Here is a 26,437-nt window from a genome sequence, read left to right on the forward strand (position 1 = left end):
AAAGTCCCATGGTAAGTACTGTGTAGGATTTAAGTTTCTGGAACCCAAATTTTGTTTTCATTATTTGATCACAGAATCATCAACTATTAAAAAAAAAAAAAACAGATATCATTAACATCTCACAGAAGATAGCCTGAGATATACCTGAATAATGGTTAAGACCACAGGTTTGGGAAGTTGCTAAGTTGGATGACTTCAATTTTAATCTGGCCTCCAACAATTATTAAAGGAGTAACTATGCACAAGTAACTGATCTTCTCTGGGGCTCCACCTTCCCATCTTTGAAACAGAGTTGAACAGGACGATCTCATAGGATAAGTGTAAGGATTGAAAAAGAGCGGTATGGTCCCTGAGACCTAGTAGCCACTTTGTAAATGGTAGCCACCACTAGAATAGTCATTTTTATCACGGTTGTACGTCAGTGTTCACTTGAGTATCTCCCACAAGATGGAACACACACCATGCAAAGAGACTTAAGGGTTTGCAAACTGTGGGCATGCTTTGGGCAGAACAGCTAAGGCAAGAATCCTCACACCAGGTCCCAAATGCCTCAGGCCTCACACCATCCCTATTGCCTTACATAGAGTTTAATTCAAGATTTATGTTACCATCCTTGTCTTCTGAGGCATTAGAGTTTACAACCCCTTACTTGGAAGTCCTCAAATAACATTTGTTGAATTGCTTGATCTCAATGGATTCTGACCTCCTTCAATTCTCATCCACCAGAAACTCCCCACCACCTCAAAACAACACCTGAAATCTTTAACATAGATCTCTTTCAAAAGAGTGGTTCACTCAAGCAATGATTTATATATTTAAAACCTAAGTAACGAAGAAGGTAAAATGTATAGCTCGAAAAATTCTCAAGTCTGATGTGCACTTCCTTCACCAACTGGTCAATAAGACAGTCCATAGTGCTGAAGAAATTCAGAGAATAAAGAGGTCCCTTGGGACTGGCTGTTAATGCCAACTCCCAGAAAGTAGGAGGCATTGTTACATGGAGGGAGCTACAGCTGATGACCTCCAGAGGGCCATTTCACCCCTGAGCTTCTATTCAATCATTGGAATTTAAAATAGAACACTAAAAAGAACTTTAAGAGATCATCAAGGCCATCCCCCTGCCTGTTAGAATATTTTTATATCTCCAAGTTCAATGTTGAAGTGTGAAGGCTCAAGCTGCAAGAGAAATTGATGGGTTAGAGGGCAGGAAAGCTTAGGGGGAGAAAAGAGAAAGGAAAAGAAAAATCTGAGGATAAAGGAATTTATGCCCTCCCAATTAACCTTACCAAGGCCCTCAAAATTCCCAAGGCAACCTTGATTCTACCTTTCTTTCTTTTGTTTTCAAATATGGAATTTTCCCCAGGACTAATGTTAGAATTGAGCATATTCTTCCTTTGATTTATGAGAACATTCAGGGAATATAAGGTCATGAAAGTTACCAAACCAGCTGGCTTCAATGCAAAGTAATTAAATAGAAAGTCTTAAAAACTTAAAATCCTTACTAGACTTGTTTCAGAAGAATGTTACATTTATCTTCTTTCACATTTAAAGTACTCATTCTTATATTTTTAAAATATTTATTCTAGATTTACGTGAACCTTCCCCTGATGATAGCAGTGGACCCAATTCAGAAAATCTGAAATTAGAGCATCTGTATTTGTGGTTAAAACTACTCATGAACAACATTTCAGGAAATACGTGGTTACGGTAATTAGATAACCATAAATGTCTGTTAGAGTTCAGAAAAGCAAAGTTAAGTGCTGGAAATTTTTTCCTAAAAGAAAAAAAAAACCACTACAATGGGACATAAACAGAAACAAAAAAACAAACAAAAACAATAACAACCCTGATTTCTTAAGAAGTTGAACAAAGCTACATACTTAAGTGGTTATGCTCTAAACCTAAATGCAATCTACTCAAAGGGGCATTAAGATGTGGGTTTATAAGCTTCCCTATACTGGGTAAAATGCACATACCAAGAATTGTGCTATTTATTTTTAAATTCCTTTGATATGATCCTTAAATTGTACTTAATAATACCTTATAGACCTGGGCCCACCCAGGGGCTTTCATGACCCCTCTACTCTAATACTGTCTTTAAGGCCACTCAGACCCTTTGAAAGCCTCTTACGTTCTAGGTTTTATAATTCCTTTGTAGTACACATATTCAGATATGCACAGGTTAGTAATTTCTCTAAGAAAAATGATGTTTGAAACAACACTCTTGCAGGCGTACTCCTGAGTACACACGCACAAGTAAATCACCTACATCCAGCAGCTGGAAAACAGAGCCAATTTCTGGTAAATGTACATGATAGCCAATTAAAGGAAACCAAGTGGTAGCAAGTCTAGATGGTGAAACATGAGACAATTTTCTGTGACTTTTGCTTGAGGAACCAAGGCATGCTTTAATAGAGTGGCTTCAGGTGTTGATACTCTATCAATGTCTATATCTCTCTGATTGAGCGTGACATAATAGCTGTTTCATTTTTGAAGACCTAGCATTTCCATTTTCTTATATCCTATAGATATCCAAGAGCGAAGAGAGTTGCCACATTACATATCTCCAAATAAAACCATAGGGTAGTCAAATTAATCTAATTATCTGTGACCCAATTTGATAATACTGCTAAAAGCAATGTTAGAAAGGACTTCTCTAGAGTATGTTCTTTCTTTTCTCAGTCATTCTCTTGTTCTAATAATCTGGGTGAGAAAATACTCTTTCACACTGAAAATGCACCTGCTGAGATATTTTATCCATAAACTTGAACTATGAAAATGTGTGCTCTATTTACAGGTATTTGGAAAATGTAATGATGAGATACTCAAAATTGTCATCACCTTAATAAAGGTCTGAAAAATTCTAAAGATTGATCCAACATCATTTTCACATTTAACAATTATACTCAAGCAAGTATTCTCAGGTGACTTAAACAGGTTCAGCAAAGGTCAGAAATATCACTTGCTCATAGCTCTCTCTATGAGGCTGGCTGGCCACAGTGAGTTTTCTACTTGCTTCTTTCATTTCTCACTTTGATCCACCCTTGACCCTATTGACTTTGGTCTCTGACTCACAGATACAAACATGTGGCAGGTTTTATGGTATTTTAGAAAATAATTTTGTGTTCTTTAACAGAGATGAACAATTCTTTATGGGAATCTTTAAGGTTTATTTATTTTTGAGAGACAGAGAGCAAGGGAGCACGAGTGGGGGAGGGGCAGAGAGACAGAAAGAGAGAGAGAGGAAGAGAGAGAGAATCCCAAGCAGGCTCAGCACTGTCAGCATGGAACCTGAAGTGGGGCTCGAACTGGAGAACTGTGAGATCAGGACCTGAGCCAAAATCAAGAGTCCCCAGTGCTCAACCGACTGAGCCACGCAGGCACCCCTATGAGAGGCACTTTCATTCCAATTGTTCCAATTAGGAATTTACACTAAAACCTCATCTTTGTTGTTGTGTTTTTGCTTTGTTTTTTGTTTGTTTTGAGTGAGGGAGGGGCAGAGAGAGAGGAGGGGCAGGAGAGACTCCTAAGCAGGCTCTGTGCCTGCCCTGCGAGCCAGAGCCCTTCACAGCGGCTCTTGAGATCATGACCTAAACTGAAATCCAGGGTCGAATGCTCAACCGACTGAGCTACCCTGGTGCCCCTGAAACTCCATCTTTGGAAGCAAAAGACTTACTCCAAAAACCTCTGTATTTTTTTTCTCATTTCTTCTCCAATGTACTGTCATTGTGAATTTTTAATATTTATAATGAGCAAAATTATATGCTTGGAATGCGCCCTTCAACATAATGGTATTACAACTAAATATTTATTTGAATTACGTTTATGGTAATAATAACTAATGTGTTTTTTTTCACACCATAGGTTAAAAGTCTGCAGCCTCTAATTTGACAGGAACTCTATTATCACTTTCTGCAAAATTAGACAGGAAAAAATATTAAGACATCTAAAATCTGACACAAATAGAAATCTTTCTCTCTTTTTTTTAAAAAAACAAGAAAGATGATTAGATGCTGCCTGACGTCCCATTTTCAGGCCAAGAAAGGGGATACAGAGGTTCACTATCTTTTCCACCAAGTAAGACCCTTGCAAGAATGCATTGGTATGTAATAACACTGAACTTCTTTAGATGTAGATAAAGTTAGCTTTATCTTCTCGAGGGTCTTATCCATTCAGCCCCCTGTTTCAACTAACATCAAAATACCTTCACTACAAGGCCCCAGCACAGAGGGCTAATCCACAGCACATCATCTGTGAAACATACCACCCTCATACTTGAAAAATGACCAACTAGAGGTGAATAAACAGCACGGAGACAGAAGAATTCCCCTACTCAAAACTGGAACAGAATCTAAACAAAATCTTTTTTTTGTTCTTTAAGTTCCAAAGTAGGCTGATTTTCTCAGTGATTTGTAAAACTACCTACTTGAATTTTTTTTTTAATGCCTCTTACTGTACTTGAGCACTTTTTGTTTTGGTCACAATTACAAACTCTAAACTCTAAAAGCCAATGCCATTTTTCATGATGCTCTTGGAGAAATCTGTAGGAGAGACCTCTTAGAAATAAGTCTACCCTTCTGCAAAGCTTAGCAAAGTTTAACTTTCTAAACTTAAACGTTTGCAAAGTTTAGCAAAGACTTCACATCAGATTATTTTGATTAATTTTACTTCAGAAAATGCACACACATAGCCTATGTTCAAAATAACACCCACAAACACACCTGGAGATTCCAAAGTTTAGCATTTCCCCCAAAACATCTCTGAAAATGATAGCACTCCAATAAAGACTGATATTCTGCTGAGGATAAGGCCATGACCCCAAGATGCTAGAAAACCAACCTTCTGCAGTAGAGGCTGAGTCAAATGCCCATCCAGGATGGAGGCACTCACTCCAGCTGCCACATGGTCTAGCTGCTGCTAATTCCTAAGTGATTCCTCCTCAGGATCTGCCCCCCGGAGGAAGAGAGATGCCATGGCCAGAGTCTCACACACCTATGAAGGGTTTAGAGTGATGGAGGATGGGCACCCTTGCCTCCTTCACAAAAAGCTCTGAAGGGCCAAGAAGTACCCAAGATCTCCAAGGTTCCGTTGAGGCCTGCGTGATAACTACATGTCAGTATAGCTCCTCCCTCTGCCTGGTCCCGGGGGCCTATTCCCTCACAGCTGTTGATCTCAAGGGCACTCCCAGTCTCCAACTTAGCACCTCAAGGCACCAGACCCAAGAGGCATCACAATGAGAGGAGCTGGAGGGATACCAAGATATATTACAATGCAACATTACTTCTTTTATAAAGGTAAAGAAACCTCAGCCAAGAACAATTAAATAATTTGCATTGAATCAAGTGTCTAGTCAGTCCTGGTAACAGCTCCTCCGCCTTTTCACTTCCAGGTGGGTGTCCTTTATTAGAAATTATTTTCCTGGGGCACCTGGGTGCCTCAGTTGGCTGGGAGGCTCAGGTCATGATCTTGCAGTTTGTGAGTTCCACGTCCTCGGTGGGCCCTGTGCTGGAGCCTGCTTCAGATTCTGTGTCTCCCCCTCCCTCCCCCTCCCCAGCTCGCACTCCGTGTGTGTGTGTGTGTGTGTGTGTGTGTGTGTGTGTGTGTGTGTGTGTCTGTCAAAAATAAATAAACATTTAAAAATTTTTTAAAAAAAGAAAGAAAGAAATTGTTTTCCTCAATGGACTTCAACTAGACTTCACCTGAAAAAATCACATTGGCTTTTAAGTCTGGCCAAGTAACAGTTAACAGTTTATCTCTTTACAGCCTCCCACGTGCCATATTTAGATTTCTAGAAACTCTCCCAAGGAAGGAGAATCATCCAAATGGGTTTGGAGAGATTTAGGGGATCAGGATGGTTGAGGTAGAAATTAACGTTTTCTTCTGAATATCTACTAGCATGATGCAAGGAACTTTACATAACATTATCTTAATCTTCATGACTCAATGAAGGAATATTTCTTCTTTCATTTTATAAATGAAGGAACTGAGGTCCATTTGGGTCATGTAAGATCTGACTCTGAAGCCACTGTGTGTTCATCCCACTGCCTCACTGGGACTACAAATAAACATCCTCTGTACCCCGCCCCCTCTTGTTTACCACGTTTCCAAGTGTGAGGCCTTGGTTATAATTTACCTTCCTGATGGTCCCAAGTATAGCTTCACTACATAATATACTTATTAACTTGACTCACTAAAAATCAACAATTGCAAACTTTTCAGAATGTTGGTTAACATTTATGATCTCATAGTGCCAAAAATAAATAATTTACTCTCAGGGGTTAGTAAAGCTAAGACATATTGTTACAGTGTTCCTCACCAGGATAAAAATTTACAATGACATCCCTTAACTAGGCACTTAAGAAATCATTTGGCAGTTTACTTTTTGCCAAATGCCATACATTGTTCTAATGTCAGATAGGAAGTAAAAGTTATTTATAGACTGAAATATAACACTATTAAAGCTCAATCTTATATGCAGCAACACATTCCAAATAGAGTTCTCAACACTACATTTTAAAGCGCAAATCACTGTATTCAATACCAGCATATGAATGTCTTCTTAATAGAGTACCAGAGGTGTTACAAAGACTCCAAAAGGGGAGACAGTTGAAAGAAAAATCTAATAATGTCAATGATATGTTTTTTACCTTAACCTAAAAATTAATTTTTGTGACTAAACTTTTATAAACTGGTTTTTTTGCTATCTGTGATTCATAAGACTGCTATTGACATGAGCCAGGTTAAATGTTGCTTTTAACAATGTTGAACTTTGGGGACGCCTGGGTGGCTCAGTCGATTAAGCGTCCGACTTCGGCTCAGGTCATGATCTCACGGTTCATGAGTTCAAGCCCCACGTTGGGCTCTGTGCTGACAGCTCAGAGCCCGGAGCCTGTTTTGGATTCCATGTCTCCCTCCCTCTCTCTCTCTCTCTCTCTTTCTCTCTCTCTCTCTCTCTGCCCCTCCCTGGCTTGCACAGTCTCTCTCTCAAAAATAAATAAGCATTAAAAAAATTTAAAAAAAAGAAACAATGCTGAACTTTGACATTTTAATTTATCTAAGCAATTTTTAAAAGATTAGCATTTCTGTTTTGGATATATAGACACAATATTTTACAGCCTGTGGGGCTGTTTTTTCATAGTAAGATCAGCCTTTGTATAATTCTCATTCAGGGGAATTCTGGTATTTGTCGTTTTATGAGCACAACCAAACTGTTACACTTTAGTTATAACAAGGGGGCTTCTGAATTCCTTAAATAAAAGGATTTTAAAATCTGTGACAATTCTTTAAATAAATTTAGGAGAAAGACGTAAAACAATTTTTTAATGTAAACTGATGGGCACGCTAACAATGGTAGAGCTGTCTCCCATTCTTGCATAAATACACAGAACAGTACATTCTTATTTGCTCCTAACACGCAGCATGACATCTTAAGGCCTATCAGCTGGTTTTATTTTACGTTAGGCTTAAAGATCAGTGGACACTGCAGACACAGGAAGATTAGGCAAAACAAGAAGCTTGATATTAAAAGTGTTCTCTAAACTCAGAATACTACTTTCCATCTTATTCTGTAATGAAATAAGTGTTAATTACTTCCTAAATAGAGCTGCAAGATAAAAAACACAGGACACCCAAGTAAATTTGATTTTTTTAAGCGTATCCCATGCAGTATTTATGTTGTGCTTATGAATCACCTGAATATCTTGTTAAAATGCAGGTTCTGGTTCAACAGCATGGAATGGTGCCTCAGTGTATCTTTTTATTTGCTAAATCTGCCAACCTATCTTAAAGTATTTTGAAAAGAAGAAAACACTGAAGATAGTATTGGTAAATGTTCACTGGCAGACTAATAATTGCAGTTAATGAATGGAATGATAAATTTGATAAATTATTTTTTATTTACAAATTTGTCTCAGTATCTTCTCTAAAACCTCCAAATTAGTAGTAAAAATAAAACACATATTTTCCCCCACCTTCACAGGTCCATTATCTAATCGGTGATGTTCACCCTTGGCTAAATATCAAAATCACCTGGACAGCTTTTAAAATCCTGATACCCAGCCACACTCAATTAAATATTAACCTCTGGGGTAGGATGGGACCCAGGCATAGATGTTTTAATCTTCCCAGGTGATTCTAACGTGCACTTAGTCGGAGAACCTGCCCTAGATCCCTACTCTACAAAGTATATAAGCAACATCAGCCCTGGCTGGCAACTTGTTACAAACACAGAATTTCAGGCCCCACCCCAGGCCTTCTGAATCAGAACTTGCATTTTAACAAGATATTCAGGTGACTCATATGCACATTACAGTTTGACAAACACTACTCTAAATCATTTACAGATAACAACTAAAGGCAGCCATGTTTATGACTTTCACGCTATTGCTAACTGGAATCTAGAATATTCCAACATAGCGAAACTGGTCTAATTAAGTACAGTTACTACAGCAGAGACCAAAGAATTGTCAGTACTCTCCCACTGCATATCACTTTATAGACTTCCAACAGAAATAACAGGAACTAATCAAACACACATTGGATAGAATGCTGGAGGCAATACCCAAAGGGCAGCATACCTGATTCTGGCCCAAACCCCACAAACCAGGAAACCAAGATCTAAATAGCAATTACTGCTTCCTTTTTCCCCTAATCCCAATCCTAGTCAATAAAGCTACCTAGTCAAGGTCCTTTGCCCCCAAAGTGCTGGTGTATCTATAGTAATCACTGACTTCTGTGTTTTCCAGCTATGAATTCAAAGGTTTCTTGTATATGTTCCATCAAGCAACTGAGGACTTCTTTCACAAATGATAGTCTATAGAAACCTAACATGGTAACCTCCTAAATGCAGCAGAACCAAGCATTCACATCAAGGCTGAAATCTATGTATCATGATTTGAAAAGCATCTGAAAGGCTTCCTGTCAAATTGTCCTCCCCAGTTTATTACCAGATTTCTCCTAAGTAAGTTTCTTGCGTTAAATAATGTTTTTCCTCTCCTCCGGTGAAATATAAATGCTGCACTCCTAAGGAGTTAACATGTTTACTTTCTCAAAACTTAGTGTTGAATTAAATTTTCACATTGTGTTTTTTTTACCTGAGAGAAGAGATTGATGAGTTCTGGGTTACTGAAGGCAGTAAGAGTCAGGGAAAAGAATAAAGAAAGCAGCAGAAAGCAGTACAGGATACCAAAGAAAAACTTGGTCTAATGTCTAATGTAGTATTTAGAATGTCTAATGTCTAATGTCTAATCATTTTGCTTCCAACTTACCTTAATACTTAAGGATAGCACTTCCAACCCATTCAAGCAAAAATTAATACTTCATATTTGTATAATTTCATTTTGTAATTTATTTCTCACTCACTTAAACTATAAAAGAACTATCTCAAGAAGTAGACAACTGCAGAGTTTATCTTAAAAAATTTTTAAGGGAAACAGAAGATAGTAATTTTTAGTTTTCATACATTATATATCACAACTTACAAAGCACGGAGCTGAAAAAGAGAAAACTTGAGGTTATACAGAGTGTACTTTTGAGTGAATAATAACTTTTGAACATAATTCTAGTTTTATTATATTTCATGAAGTGAGCAAGGGAAATTGTGTCTGCATCAATGTAGTGAAGGAGTTTCTCATCTCAAAAGCCTATCTGTATTGATATCAGAAAAGGGTAGGGGTGCAAAATGACAGCAGCTGGCCTGCCCTTTCACCTTCCTAACACGGCTGGTGGCAGCAATGAAGCTTAATCAATGCAATGGAAGTGACATTTTGTAGTCAAATCAAATTAAATGGAAATGAAAGGAAAATCTGAGGTCCAACCTAAAGGCTGTTCCTCTTACCACTGAGGTCATCTCCATGGCAACTAAATGCTACAAATGTGTAGAGTAAATCCTTAACAAATCTGCAGAAAGCATGTCCAATTGAATATGATAGTGTCTGTCACTGTACTTTGCAGCTTTCCAAGAGCTTACATTACAAGTAACAAAAACGACTTTAGCCAGCAAGTAAGCAGGACAGCCCAGTTAATCTGACCACTACTCAATGACAGGGGTGCTCGACTTCTGAAAGGATGAACTCTAAGTAAGTGGAAACTTAAAGACAGACCAAGTTAAGTGGATTAGGGTCACACTGCCGTGTTTTCTAGAATTGTTTCCACTTGGACTTATTCAGTTCAGAATCTTCCTGGTCCCTTTAGCAGCATTTTCACATCACAAGGAATAATTTATATGGGGTACATCTGATCATGCCATTATCCTTTCTCAAGTACTCCCTCGGACATTGCACTTCCCCCTCTTTCTGAGAATGCAGTGAGAGCAGATAGGTTGCAGGGTTACGCGAAGGCAGCACGGTACTGGCCAACTGCAACAGAGCAGCAGTTCCTCCTCATGTAGTTTCCTCTGCACAGACTCTTGCGGAAGACTTTAACTCATCCCTCTATGCCTCTAGGTAGTTGACTGTACCACGTGGCCAGTCCAAACCACCTTGGGTAATCTGGAATTCATTTCTTGTCGGAGACCATATTTTGTTGAAGAAAGTAAAATAAGATCATTGAATACTCTTCCCCTATAACTGAACAACCATTAGAGTCTTCCTATCCCAAGGACAAGAATTCTCATGTATCTGTGTATGTTTGGCTTGAGATTTGGGTGCCCTCTACTACATGACAATATCTTTACAGAAGGAAGAAGAAAGATCAACGTCTCAGTACACCGAGTTCGCCCACTGACACATACTCAATTCGTTGTTCAAGCTATACAACAAGAAACGTTACTTTGTAGGAAGATTCACTGCACTACATTTGGCATGCTCTCCATTGGTCAATTAATTAAGTCATAAAAGTGGCCACTCTCATTCTTGGAGTTTGCTACTGATGCTGTCACTTTGCAATATGAAAGATGTCAACAGATTTACACCTTAGGATGACAATTGGATATGAAGTGACAGTTTTTGCTCAAATGCATAAAACCATGGGTCGTTATATTCTATCCCCATTAAAATAGCAATTCATACTAAATAATTTCTAGGAAGAAATCCCTGCTTTCTGAATGGTGATTAAAATAGCAACAATGCTAACTTAACATAACAATAGTTCCCATAAATATATCATGAATTATCATCTTTTTTTCAGTAGCACTAATTTACTTTACTTGGGGTGGTATGTCTTGGAATTTTCCAAAATCTTTATAACAGTAATAATAAGGCCTAACCTCCATTGAGCACTTACTCTGGCAGTGATGAAAGCCAAGCAAAATAAAAGTCTGTTGTGTGAAACATCTTGCTCCCACATAGCACCAATGTTTTAAGGTTTATAATAACTACAAACTAATTCTGTTTCATATTATCATCACCATAAAATTATACTTCAGTTTAATATAATGGAATATACTCTGCTCTTTGGGACTTTAATCCCGGTTCAGTTATTAATTAATAGCATCCTGGCTTGCATCATTTTCTTCTCTCTTGCCAATATTCTAAACTGCAAAATGAAGCTTATTCTACTGGTCCTTCTTACCTCATGAGATTACCCAAGGATGCAGTGATAATGTGGAAGACCTCTGGAGAGTATCCAACAATATACAAGATCTGTATCTCATCATATTATTATATTGAAATAATACATATTTATTATACTGAAATATTTACATAGCATAGGATTATATTATTCTTTCACAGAGACTATTCTTGTGATGTTAGGAACGGTAAAATAGTAAGCCTCAGTTTAACTGGAAAACTTCAGTTTTCCTAACTCCATACCTATAGCTCCTAGTAAAAATTAATTCTTATTTAGCAATTCTGTGTATAAAATTTGATAGAAAATATAATAACCCAGATGAACACTCTGCAATTTTCTTTTCCAAAATCATTACTGGGTATCACATTACTCCCTTAGGATTCACTTCTATTCCTACGGTCAAATGCTAAAAGAGAAGAAAAATTTAAAAAACCTTATTTAGGTCTTTGAACACTGAGTTCTGATAAGTTTTCATTGTATTAGACCTTTTTGATCATTTAAAGAAGATGGAACAATATATTAAAGAGGACCCCATCCTGCCCCCAAGGTTATTTTCTCTTCTGACTACTGCATTCATTATACATTTAAAGACCTGGGGCACCTGGGTGGCTCAGTGGGTCAGGCATCCAACTTCAGCTCAGGTTATGATCTCAAGGCTTTTGAGTTCGAGCCTCACATTGGTCTCTGTGCTGACAGTTCAGACCCTGGAGCCTGCTTTGGATTCTGTGTCGCCCTCTCTCTCTGCCCCTCACCCACTCATGGACTGTATCTCTCTCTCTTTCAAAAATGAATTAACGTTAAAAAAAAAATTTTTAAGCCATATTTACATTTTTCCAAAGAAGACATACAGATGGCCAACAGGTATATGAAAAGGTGCTCAACATCATTAATCATCAGAGAAATGCAAATCAAAACCACAATGAGTTACCACCTCACACCTGCTTAAATGGCTATTATCAAAAAGACAAGAAATAACAAGTGTTGACAAGACTGTGGTTTTAAGGAAACCCTTGTGCACTATTTGTGGGAATGGACACTGGTACAGCCATTATGGAAACAGCATGGAGGTTTCTTTAGAAAATTAAAAAATAGAACTACCACATGATCCAGCAAGTACGCTTCAGAGTATTTATCCAAAGAAAATGAAAACATTAACTCAAAAAGATATGTGCTTCCCATTATTTACAGCATTATTTACAATATGTGCAGCATTATTTACAATAGCCACAATATGGAAGCAACCTAAGCATTCACTGATAGATGAATGAAGAAACTGTGGTATATATATTTAATGAAGTATTATTCAGCCATAAACAAGAATGAAATCTTGCCATTTGCATCAACACGGATGAAACTTGAGGGTATTATCCTAAGTGAAATAAGTCAGAGAAAAATAAATATCATATGATCTCACTTATATGCAGAATCTGAAAACAAAAAACAAAAAAACAAAAAAAAACCCCACACATTCACATAAACACCAACAACAAAAATTTGAGCTCATACATACAGAGAACAGATTAGTGATTTCCAGAGGCCACGAGTGGGGTGGGAATTGAGGAATGGGGGAAGAAAGTTAGAAAGTGTAAACTTCCAGCTATAAAATAAATAAGTCATGGGGATGTAATATACAACATGATGACTATAGTTAATATGGTACTGTATATTTGAAACTTGTTAGAACTGTGTATCTTAAAAGTTTTCATCACAAGAAAATCTGGTAACAATGTACGGTGATGCATGTTAACTAGACTTACCGTGGTGATCATTTCACAATATACAGAAATATTGAATCATTATGTTGTATACCTGAAACTAATACAATGTCATATGTCAGTTGCATTTAAGTTAAAAAATAATCATAAAGCCATGTTTGTTTTCCCTTTGAAAGTTCTGGCCCGCCTTGATCCAAAAAAAATATTTGGGGCAATCGGAAGTGTTTTATCAATCATAGATTCTAAGTTTCAGTATTTCAGTGGTACTCTCTATGTACAGCTGAATTTGAAAACAAAGACAGGAAGCCCTGCCATAGATTATCACAAATCACACACTCAAGGAAACAGAATGACAAGATTTAAAAGTTACTGTGTCATATTTACTTTGGAAATTGCCATTATAACTGAAATACAGTTTGACAACACAGTTTAAAACTCCTGAACGCTTAGAGATTTTATCTAACTAATAAACTTGTGGCTTCATAAACCCACAAAGCTCCTGTGATACTATCTTATTCGAAAAGGGTGTGAGCGTGCCAGGTGTAAGGAAGCAGATGCAATCTACGGATTGGTGAACCGCAAAGTGTCTGTCTATTTTCAGAGATTATAGGGATAGCGCTGGTGCCATTGGTTAAGATAGCAAATTGATTTCTTCAATAAACTAGTGCCCTCATTCACTCACCACAATTTTCTAAAATTGCCCTTTTGATCTGAAGCTTCCAATCCTGATCAGGCATCATTTTTTATTTTGGAATGCTGAAATCTATACTCTTCAGCTCTTTTTTCCTTACATGACCAGAAACACAAACCTTTCTCTCCTCATTCACTCCTCTGAAGTTGAATACTTTTCTTTAAATTTCCTTCCATGTTTATTGTTTTTTTTAAAGAAATAAAAGTTTAAACCCCAATCTTAAATTTCATAAATTTAAAAGTGTGTTGACAAATAGTGTTACCTACTGGCAGTCACATACAAATTAATGGCTGCTTCAGATAAGATGTTTAGATTTTCAGCTTCCTTCTGATGGAGTGTGAAATCTATACTCTGGGAAATAATGGAAAATGGGTATCTGCAAAAATATGCATATGCATGTGTGTTTATGCAGGCTTACATGATGTGTGTATGTAAGTACATATACACCAGTATTTCACATTTTGGAACGTAAAGCGTGTGTTCGCTTTGTCTTTTACTACCACTGCTACTTCTAATAAGTGTTAGTTTCCTGAGAACTTATTATACATAGGCACTCGCACTCCTCTAATTACACATATTAATAAAAATCCCATGAGATAGGAACTGTCATCAGTCCCACTTCATACATGAAAATCAGAGGCGCAGAGTTTAATCCCTTGCCCTAGTCTCATAGTCAGTAAAAAGGGCTAGTAATACAGGTGCTTTCAAAAGGAATCATGTTGATGTGCACACTGAAATGAGAAGTACATGAAAAGTAATCCTTTTCTAACTTTCTGGTTGGTTACGTGTTTAGGCTGGGGGATACCACCGATGAATCCAGGGCAGCTACAGAGATGGTGGTAATGACAGCGGTTGGAATTGGGCAACACTGGAGGCTGAGGACACTGCAGTCATTGAGACAGTGGCAACTGGCTGATGAGGAAGCATATTTTACAGATATTTAAGAGCTGGACTTATCAGGATTTGGTGACCAGCTGGACGGGGCTATGGCAGTATAGAGAAGCACTGCATGGGCTCTGGACCAAGTTGCCTGCAATGAAAGCCTTGTGCTGTGTGATCCCAGGCAAGTTAGCTAATCTCTCTGGCATCTCCTCTTCATCGGTAAGATGGGAATGTAGCCATGGCATACCTTCTACATCAGGCACTGTGAAGATTAAATTAGTTAATATATGCTATGTATTTAGAACAGTGCTTAGAACACAGGAAGTACTATGTTGGTGTTAGTTTTTAGAGATATGATTATCTACAAAGATTTGTTGATTTCCCACGCATGGCCCCAATATTAGAAATGCATAAGACTAATCCTAGCCTTCAGAGAATCCAGAACCCCCCTGTATGCACTCAGATCAGAAGGGTTAAATATAGCCCCACAAAATAGCTCTTGAGGTGTCTTCTCCTATTCCCACTGTTGTTTATTACTTCATATATGCCTAGTCTCTCAGTACTTAACATCTTCGTTATGTTTATGTTGTCTACCATCTATTGCTTTAACTGTTTTATTTTTAAATATTCATATTTCTTTTCCTGTGTTTCCATTTTCTTGGTCTTCAGGGATTCTAATGATGTTTTCAAAAAAGAAGATGAATTATTTCTCTACTGAACTTTACGATGCCTGGCCTGCTTTTGCCCTAAATTTTGTAATCTGCCCTTTCTTTCCTTTATTTCTGCTTTGGTTCCTGATTTATATTTTAGTGTTCTCCACTTGGCTTCTCTCTTTTTTATGGACATTTCTGGGTTGGATTTCTCCCCCTTGTGTACTCATGTTCTAGGTTCACAATTTTGTGATGCCTTTTATTTAACTCATGCCTTTAAACCTTCAATTCTGTAGAAAAGCACAAAAAGAACCACTTTCTGTAATGCCCCAGGTTAGCACATTATGAAAATGTTAAACAAAACAAAACAAAAATCCCCAGACATAGAGAGCTTATGAACAAATATCTATTCTCTGTGGAATGAAGAAATCTGGTTTCACTTTGTAAAGCTCACTTTGTGGGTGCTCAATACACTACACTAAGCTTTAAATTACTACACAGGGCATCCACAAGGGAGGATAAATGCCGTATTCCAAAAATCTCTTCCTCCATCAAGCTAACTGATTACAATTGGAGTTTCCTCAAATGAGCTTGTTTGATAATTTGTCTCATTACTACTGAAAAGGAAATGGAAATCAAGGACTTGAGGGCAGGAAGCAGGAAGCAAATATGATCAAAGGTTATATTGTATGAGATGCTGATTTTGTGCAAATGATAAGAAATGAAAGATCGGTGCAGTATCAGATAATATATATATATAATAAACTTGTAAGCTATTAACTAGGCTAGCGTACACTAATATTACAAGCCATACAAAGTCACTGTATGTGAATAAGCTCAAAGTATCAAGTACAGATGTCTTTAAATGCAAACTGAAATACAGACGACGTAGAAAACCAACACTGAATGCCATTTATTACTTTCCTACTAATTCTAGGTTTAGAATGTACTTTGAATTTGATTGCCCAATTACCCACATCTATATTATATCATCTCTAAGCATCATTACAACATCAGCCTCAATCTTGTGGGAAGAACTGTAAACAAAGGCCAGTTGGCTAAAGATAGATCATTACTGACACATCCACAATAAGGGAGGTAACTAGGAGTAATGAGTATAATCAAGAGAAGTAAATTTAGGCTAAATACCAAGAAAGAATGTTCAACACTGAGGACAGATTAAGGCAGGAACCTTCCAAGATAAGTGATGAAGATCACTAAAACACTTAAATCCATTAAGAACAGCTTTTCATTCATAAGGGTATCTGATAAATGATTCCAAACAGCGAGAGTGCTAGAAATGAGGGAATTCTCTCTTGTTAGCTTGGGAAATTAAACATAAAGATATAAGATGATGATGTGATTTCCTCACAAAATAGGAAAATATTGCTTTTACAAAAAAAAAAAAAACAAAAAAAAAAAACCTTGTTATTGACAAGTATTAGGAAATAGTGTCATGGAAAGCATTTGGAGTCAGAATGATCTGAGTTCAAACCTCACCTCTGTCATTTACCAGGTAAGTGAACTCTTTAGCAGGAGTTTCCACAACTGAAGATGAGTACACAAAGGCTGACTTGCAGGGTTCCTGTAAAGTTTAAACATGATAATATATAAATGAATCCAAGGATTAATTAATTACTGAGCACAGAATACTCCCTGGATTACTCTAAAAATTAAATAAATAGTAGTTAGTAGATTTTCAACTCTAACTTTAGTGAGACATTTTGATCCATTACCATTCATAAATAAGCATATGTTTTTCTTCAAAGTAGTCAATCAAAAATCAGGATTTATTGCTGTTTTACAGATGATCTGAGGCATATGTTTTAAACCCAAAGTTCTCCCAGACATCTAGCTAAGTTAGGTTAGGATAGGTGCTGCTATTTTAACATAATTCATAAAAGTTGCACACATCCAGAGAACTGGGCCTTTTGTTCCCTGACACTCTTCTTTGCTCTTTAATGTGAAAAATGATGAATTTTAAACTTCAGTTAACCAGAACATTAGATCTGAGCTATTCTGGAGAATTATATTTTATTTTGATTTAATTTTTCTGACTATACAAGTAGAAATTTATCTTTGTCTAAATCCTCAACATAAAAAATTATGCTAGTATATATTATTATAGCTTTCTGCCTTAGAAGTAATATATCATGAACATAATCTTCCTGTAAAGGAGACTTATAGTACTCCCGCCATCATTATCTGCATATTAATTATCACTGTAAAGTACCAAGGATGTTTAAGATGTATGACACTGAGTCATGTCATACTGACCCATGGTCTTGAAGTTGTTTATATTAAATACCTAGAATCTACTTGTTTATTCTAAATGTTAAATGTGGGGCATGGTCGGGGGTTGCTCTGGGGACTAACGATTTAAGATGATTCTAGAGTTGTGGTGAGTTGACAGTTTAATAAAAACAAATGCTAGTATGTGTTACTAATGGGATAAATAAGCAGACTTTGTACTCCAACTTATAAAATCATAAATGAACCAATTAAATGAAAATGGTGTGGATTCCACACATCAATTATATTAAGTTAGCAAAAAAAAAAAAAGTTTTTCAATAACTTTATGCACTTTTAATAAGCAACGGCATTAGTCAGTAAAAAATAAGAACTCTGATGCATTTAGAGCCTATAGATCTAAACCAGACAAAACAAAGCCTCATAAATGTGTTTGTTCATTAATTTTTAAAAAGCCAGACTTTGAGTTGTTATCATGTCAACTGGCACCAAACCCTACTCAATTTAGTGCAACTACAAAGTGGAACCCATAGTCTACAATGGCAGGGTTTTTGATCACACTAATTAACAGCCATTTTGTTTAAAATAAACAGATACGAGTCTAATTGCCTTTTTTACATAAGAAAGAGAAGATCTTAAAAGTAAAAACATGCAAAAGGAAAGATCAGACAAACACCACTCAGACAGATAAGCAAAGTGTGTGTGAAAGGAACCCAGAGGAAGTTGGGGTTGTTCTTTGGATTGACAGTCCAGTGGAGCAAAGGGAATTAGTCTCTCAGAAAGGTTAAAGGGAATTGAGAAGTGCACGTCCTGTTGGGAACCGTCCTGTCATGGTTTCCCCTCACAAAGGATTGTACCTCAGTTTCTAATGTGGTAAGCAGTAAGTAACAGGTCTGATAATGTTAATTAGGAGAGAACCTCTGATTATGGACAAATCATCCCTTCTACCCTCTAGAACGCCCTTTAGGACAGGGTGTGGTGCAACTAAGGGTTCAAAGAGAAACTGCACTGGTTCACTAAGTTCCAGATGTTTTCCTTGAATTTTCTGTCCAAATGAACCCATTGATCAGTGGCCTGTGTTTTCTAAGGGTCCCAAATAGTCATTAACATAGATGATTTCAGGGGCGCCTGAGTGGCTCAGTCGGTTGAGCGGCCGACTTCGGCTCAGGTCATGATCTTGTGGTCCGTGAGTTCGAGCCCCGCGTCGGGCTATGTGCTGACAGCTCAGAGCCTGGAACCTGTTTCAGATTCTGTGTCTCCCTCTCTCTCTGACCCTCCCCCATTCATACTCTGTCTCTCCCTCTGTCTCAAAAATAAATAAACCTTAAAAAAATTTTTTTTAAATATTGATGACTGTACTTCGAACTTATTTTGATTTATACACCAACAGTTGAGTTTGTATACATGCTGAATTTTCATCTCCCTAGCCTGTCAGAGCAATTCCCAGAGACAATTAGAAAAGGTTTCAGTTTCCAAAGCCTTCAATAAGAACATTATCAGGGGTGCCTGAGTGGCTCAGTGGGTTGAGCGTCCAACTTTGGCTCAGGACATGATCTCAGTTTGTGAATTTGAGTCCCGCAGCAGGCTCCATGCTGACAGTGCAGAGCATGCTTGGGATTCTCTCTCTGCCTCCCTCCTCCTCTCTCTCTCTCTCTCTCTCTCTCAGAATAAACTTATTTTTTTTAATTGTTTAATGTTTATTTATTTTTGAGAGAGACAGAGTGCAAGTGGGGGAGGGGCAGACAGAGAGGGAGATACAATCTGAAGCAGGCTCCAGGCTCTGAGCTGTCAGCACAGAGACAGATGCAGGGCTCGAACCCATGAACCATAAGACCATGACCTGAGCTGAAGTCAGATGCTTAACCGACTGGGGCCACCCAGGGGCCCCAAAATAAATTTAAAAAAAGAGCATTATCAGATACAGTTCCTTATTTTAATTAAGAAACAATATGCTAATTAGTCATCACCATATGTATACATATATAGTGTTATATATGATGTAACATAAGCCACAAAATAACATAATTGAAAAATTATACCTACCGTGTCACCTATGGTGATTTACTTTAATATATAATCAGTATAATACACATGTCACTCATTCTGCAGTACACAAGAGAAGATCTTTCTTATACTAAAAAGCATATGAAATTATAATAAAAAGTCATCATCTACTTTTAACCTCTGCCAAGATTTCCCCCTTTGGTTACTCACAGAATATTAACTACTAAAAAGCATTTGTCTTTCTATTAATCTTTATATCCCCTGTTTCTGGAATAGTACCATACAGAGGAGGGGCTTTCCAAAGTTTTGGGGGGAACCACTTTTAAAACTAAACTAAGATGATCAGTATAGTATTATCTGCATTCATAATAAGGTAAAAGCTGAAACAAATGCTGTGCTCCTATATGTTAACAATCAGTTCTTCAGGAGGAAAACCTGTAAATTTCACAGTGAAAAACCCACTGATGGCTGATTTCAAGCTTACCACCCCACCATGAAGTCCTTGAACACAGAGTTGGGGAGAGATACAGACAAGTGGCTCCCAGGAGCCAGCCTGCAAGAGCCAGCTTTGTCATACCGCTGGTTCATCTCAAAACCCCGTAAAAGTACAACAGCAAATTCCTGGCAACAGGATTTAAGTTGACTATGGTGTTTTCAACCACCTACATCTACGAAGCTGTTTGAGTTAAATTTAAATATTTAAATCTGTTGCCTTCAGATCTCACAAAACATTGGGGCATTTTTGTGTTTCAGGTTTTCTCTTCCACATCAAACAACCAGAAAAAAACAAAAACAGAAACAAAAAAACCTCTGATCACTCTTAAATCCAAATGATACTCATCTTTAAGAGTCCAAGTACAGGGGCTCCTGGGTGGCTCAGTCGGTTAAGCATCTGACCTCAGCTCAGATCATGATCTTGAGGTTCGTGAGCTGGAGCCCCACATCGGGCTCTCCACTGACAGCTCAGAGCCTGCAGCCTATTTCAGATTCTGTGTCTCCCTCTCTCTCTGCCCCTCCCCCACTCGTACTCTGTCTCTCTCTCTCTCTCTCTCTCAAAAATAAACATTAAAAAAATAAAAAAAAAAAAAAGAGTCCAAGTACAGGTACAAGACTGAGCATCTCACAACTAATTAGAGTTGGCCAGTGGTCAGAAAGGAGTCCACAAAAATCTAGCCTCTCTAGTCCTCATCAAATATCCTAATGTATTTTCTAATATCTGAGATTCTCAAAAGACTTATAACCTGAAAAGGAACTGGGTGATTTTAATGTTAATTTATCAAGCTTATATGCATATCTGACTGCTATGTGGATACACAAAAGAGGAAAATTGAGTACTACTCAGGAAAACAATAAAATCATTATATATGTGATCAAATTCCTGATTAATAAAAAATGTGTCCAATAAAGGTTGGTACAGCGTATTAAACTTTAAAGAAACATTTACTTAAATATATTTTATTAGTATAAAGGGTGCTATAAATTATTGTCTTCTTAAGGACTGAATGACTGAGGGGAGCCTGGGTGTCTCAGTCAGTTAAGCACCCAACTCTTGATTTTGGATCAGGTCATGATCTCTCAGTTTGTGAAACTGAATCTTGCATCAGGCTCTGCACTGACAGTGTGGAGCCTACTTGGGATTCTCTCTCTCCCTCTCTCTGCCCCACTCAAGCTTCCTCACTCTTTCTCTCTCTCTCTCAAAATAAATAAAATAAAGTTTAAAAAAAAAAAGCACTACTAAATGACTGAAGGATATCAAGTAGAAATCAATTAAATTATCCAATTTGAAGAATTATTTTTACATGTGAAATAAAATAGTTTTACACATATTTTGTTGCATAAATAGTAATACTATTAAATATATTTAATTTTGGCTTAGATGCTTGGCTTGACAAGATTTATTAAACATAATCCTTCTTAGAATGACTTACCTAACAAAAAATAACTTGACTTATAATCCAAGAAAACTGGTTGCCTATGTCTGGTGCCTTAAAATCTTGTTTGAATAACTGCATCTCAATGACACACCCAATGCAATATCATTTTAAGTCTTGATAGTTATCATGGGGAAAATGTGGTCTGTAAGAAAAATTTAGAAGACCACTATATCATGATTTTAATAATTTTATATTGCCATATGCTTCACTCTATACCTACATCTAAAAATTTCGCAATTCATTTGAAATGAAAAATAGTAAAATTCAATAACTATCAAGTTAATAACATTTATTTTATCTCACTTTTATGAATATATCAAAATTTAGTGTATTAAACATATACAAAAACAGTAGTTGGTCAGTCTCTCCCACAGGAGCATGAAAACTTTGAGGGTAAGAATCACGTGCTATCCATCTAAATATCCCCTGTGCCTAGCACAGTATCTTGCGATAAATAAGCACCAAAAAATGTCTGTAAACTGAGCTGAAGACTGATAGTGATGAGCGTGATATGGAAAGGAACAAAAGACACTGTGAACTAAGTGTGGGGACCACTTACTATCACCTCTCCTTGTTTTCTTGGCTCTGGCCATTCTGTGTATTAACAATGTACTAGAACAATGAGTACCTAGCAAGAGAGAGACTAAATTTCATCAATACAGAAGAAAAATGCATTTTATTAGAGGAAAGTCAATAGGCTAATTCTAAAATTTAATTAGAAACAGAAGAGAAAACTTTACCATCAGCTCCCTGGAAAGAAAGCCTAGCATGCTGAGCAGTGCTACCTGTTGTATGCTCTGAGGGTCACTGCCCCTTCTCCAACTGTTCCTTGTTTGCAAGGAGAGAGGTACAGCATCTAAGAGTAAGACATAGAAAAGTTTGTAACAACTTGACAAAGTCCCCTCATGTCTGTTGAATCTAACAATGAAAAATCAGGGCTTGGATTTTGTATATCTTTGGATTTCTCCTTTCCATTTTTCAAATCCATGGTTACGGCATTTTATAACAGCATCAGTCCATGACAGATTAGAAGTTAAAAAACAAAAAAACAAAACCGGTCCTCATCACGGATAGTTTGCAAAGCCCTGGTGTAGAGTGCAGTGATGCTCTGGAGAATTCAACGAGGACCCACAAAGAGATGTTCTAAGGTGGTCAATTTTTGGTCAACCATTAAAGCAAAACAAAATAAGGCAAAAGAGCCTTTTAACAATGAAAACTGACCAACAGAAAATGTGGCTGACAATTACCATTGTGGTAATTGTTCAAGAGGAAGTTGGACAGCTAGAAGCGACTGGGACTCCAGCCCAGCTCTTATGGTTGGTTGTCTCTGCTTCCACCTTCCCTCTTGTCAGAAAGCACACGACACTGCATGCATACCGGCCTTGGCCTCCCCCAACAGTTCCTTGAGGGCAAAGACAGTATCCCGTTGGTGTCTGTTTCATCCCTCGACACAGTGAGGTTCACAAAGTTTACTGGAAAAATAAATGTCTGCCATTGAGATGGACTAAAATTACATTGAAGATCTAGTCTGTGATTCAGTGATTGACAAGAATGAGAATTCCAACCTGAGGAAAGTTTCATGATACATTTCAGAAATAAGGTTAAACATTCCAGAATTAGTGGGTTAAGAGCCTCCCAATATCATTTCTATTTGCATACTCATACATAACTTCTAGGATGGAGATTTAAATATTTTTTATATATTGCTACATATTAGATTTAGTGAAAGAATTTTATGACTCACATACAATCACAATTTCACTATCAGAGTGTTGAAAATGACCAATGTTTGGCAGCTTTTAGAAACATTAAATGCCCTGGCTATGAAAGATGCATTTTGAAAATATAAATTCTTCATGACTGTACATGAATGACAGTCTCAGTTTTATTATAAGGAATAACTTTTAAATAGGTGAATCCCTTAACTTCTCTGGGTTTCAGGGTCTCTTTGGAGTGAGATAATACTGTCACTTGTGTTGCATAGTATTATAAATTGAAGAGCTTGGTAAACACTGTTCAGCTGTTAAGTATTTACCTATTATCTACTTATTATTTGTATTTATACTTCTTTATATCCAGATACAAGCATTAATCATTTAGCTAAAAGCACAGTATGCTAGATTCTAAGTGATCAGTACGGTTTGTCTTTCTCATGAAGCCTATTAAAACAACAACAACAACAAAACAGCAAATCAAGTTACCTTCGATTGGAAGCTACCAGTTAATTAAATAATTTGCCTAAGAATCATAAATTTTATTACTTACCAAATTGTAAGGAGGCTAAAAAAAACAGACAACTATACAAAAAACCCTCAAAATAAATATAATTAAGCATAAAAAGTGAATTTGTCCAACACCTAAGGAATCCAAAATTGAGGACTATCTATCTTTTCACATCCCAAACAATGTTTCTGGTACTATATTGAAAAACCTTTTTAAATTACTATTGAGATGCTAGAATTAATCTTGAATTTTGTTCTTTCACCTGACATATCATAAAGTCTCACCACTATTTAAACACAATTTACAGTATTTGACACTCAAACTTCAAGTTCCTAAAGGAACAGATTTCCATTTATCCATTAAGATCACTGAAGAATACATTTACATCTTTCTGTCTGTACTTCTCTCATTATTTTCTTGAAAGAAGGAGTAGAAACAAAGGGAGTCTTCTATAATGCTGTAACTCAATAATTTTATCAGAAGACTGCAATATTTACTGACCATTCACATATTTCACAGTTTATGAAAAGAACTCTATTCTTTCCCACCTACTTAAAGGAAGAGCCCCCCACCCAGGTGGCCAGGATGGAAGTCAGTATCTCAAGCTCGATGAATTCTAAACAAAGGTCAGAGCTTATTACTGTTCCTATTCCTACTCAACCTGCTCTATATCCTGTGTTCCCCATTTCTGTTAATGGAAGCTTCAGCCTCTTAGTTACCTCAAACCAGCAGTTCTGAAGCACTATTTGTCCATCCTCTCACCTTCCACATCCAGGTGCCAAGTCTTGACAAGTCTTCCACTGCAGTGTCTCTTTCCATCTGTTCCTTCCACTGCATATTCTCACATACTAGCTCAGGACCTCATTATCTCTTGCTTGAACCAGTGCCGAAGCCCTTCTCCATTATACCTTACTTATAAATGCCTTTGTTTCCAGGATCTCCATCTCCCTTCCGTCCTACTTATAAACGCAAAATGACAATATCCTGAATGAATTCAGAGAAGTTTGATCACGTGACTCCTCTGCTTAGAAATCTTAAACATCTTTCAAAAGCCAGACAAAGAACATCCAACTTATTCAAGGACTTCTATTATCGGGTCCCAATCTACCTTCCCAACTTTATTTCTCACTATTTTCCTTATTGATATAGTATGAATGGATGCCTCCTTCAGTCTAACCAAGATGAACTCCACACTGTTCTCATTAGGCACCTGATTTCCTAACTCTGAATCTTCATTTACGTTGTCCCTTCTACCTGAAACGCCATCTCTCTGCACAAAGGATGTCTAAATTTCATGCATTCTTCAACATAGAAGTCAAATGCCAGCTCCTCCTAACCTTCCCCAACCACTCCTCTCCGCCTCCTATTGCTGCCTGTTAGAAATATGCTCCGCTAACACCTTAATCTCTCTTATTGTGCATGTCATTTCCCACCCTGCATATTTGTTTTCTACATGTTTTACCTCCCATACTAGAAAATATGCTGACATCTAAGTGTTTACTATGATCAGACACTAGCTAAGCACTCTACATATGTGTTTCTGTATATAGGATCTCATCTACTTGTTGCAAAAACCCTGTTACAGTTGAAGAAAATGAGCTAAAGAGAGGTTAAAGAACTAACCCAAGACCACATACTTCTTAAATAGCAGGTGTAATATAGCTTCAACTCTGAAGTGCTTAAGATAATACTTGCAAATATTAGGACTTAGATAAAGATATATTAAATGAGACAGAAGTTCTACAAAATTTTACACACAGACAGAATTCTAAGAATGTGGACAATATTAACTCATTTAATTCCGAGAGCTATACAATTCCTATTTTTAGAAGAGGATAACTGAAGTAAAAAGACACAGCTACTAACTGACTAGCTAACTAGCTAACTTGCCCCAAGTCTGGCCCCAGAGTCTACATACTGAACCATGGGGCCATTCTGCTTTCTCAACACTGGGCTTTCGTCTACCCTCAAGAATCTCAGTACAGTCTGGATTATCTGCTAGTATGGGGCCATTTGACTAAATTCAGAAAATTTTGAAATTAATTCTTAAAATATCCTTTGGTAAATCTGTCTAATGTGATCCGAGAGAACTCTTGATTATTTATAATCATAGAAGCTGATATATATGCCCATCGGAAACCTTACAGGTTGAGAGGTCTTAAGTAGAAACGCAAAACATGAACAGAAGAACTATGTTTAACTTCAGACATTAGAAGAAAATTGCCATTTCCCCTCAGTATCCATCCTACGCAGCAACTCTCAAACAGCAACGACTCCTAAGACAACAGAAGAAGAAGAAGAAATGCTGCCATTTATGCATGGATAAGCTGTACACTCACACGCTGAGAAAGATTCCCATATGGGAAAAGAAAGAACATAAACAAAAGAAATATGCCAGCATAGGAACAAAAATTGCCCTTAAATGACAGTTTCTCCTGACACAGAATGAAAGATAAGTATAATTCCCTAGAGGAGAGAATGGGGAAATCAGAACAGCTTTCATTTGGCAATGATAACATATTAAGAACAATTTTACTCATAGATTTTTCAGTCTTTGAAATGCTGACACTCAGCATTACC

At 37.1% G+C, this 26,437-nt stretch overlaps 1 protein-coding gene across 8 annotated transcripts in view; it reads right to left on the reverse strand.

Moving 5' to 3' along the window:
- SOX5 (SRY-box transcription factor 5) overlaps positions 1 to 26,437 on the reverse strand; it is a 930,253-nt gene that overhangs the window by 898,558 nt on the left and 5,258 nt on the right. For 6 of the 8 annotated variants that reach the window (XM_042991954.1, XM_042991952.1, XM_042991945.1 and 3 more), the window contains exons 2-3: positions 22,375 to 22,490; positions 16,947 to 17,031 (exon numbers count right to left, since the gene is read on the reverse strand). The gene's annotated coding sequence lies outside the window, so the exon portion shown is untranslated. The remainder of the gene's footprint in view (positions 1 to 16,946; positions 17,032 to 22,374; positions 22,491 to 26,437) is intronic. The other 2 variants (XM_042991946.1, XM_042991948.1) reach the window with 2 other exon arrangements.

This window comes from Panthera tigris, chromosome B4, assembly GCF_018350195.1.
Source record: "Panthera tigris isolate Pti1 chromosome B4, P.tigris_Pti1_mat1.1, whole genome shotgun sequence".
NCBI lineage: Eukaryota > Metazoa > Chordata > Mammalia > Carnivora > Felidae > Panthera > Panthera tigris.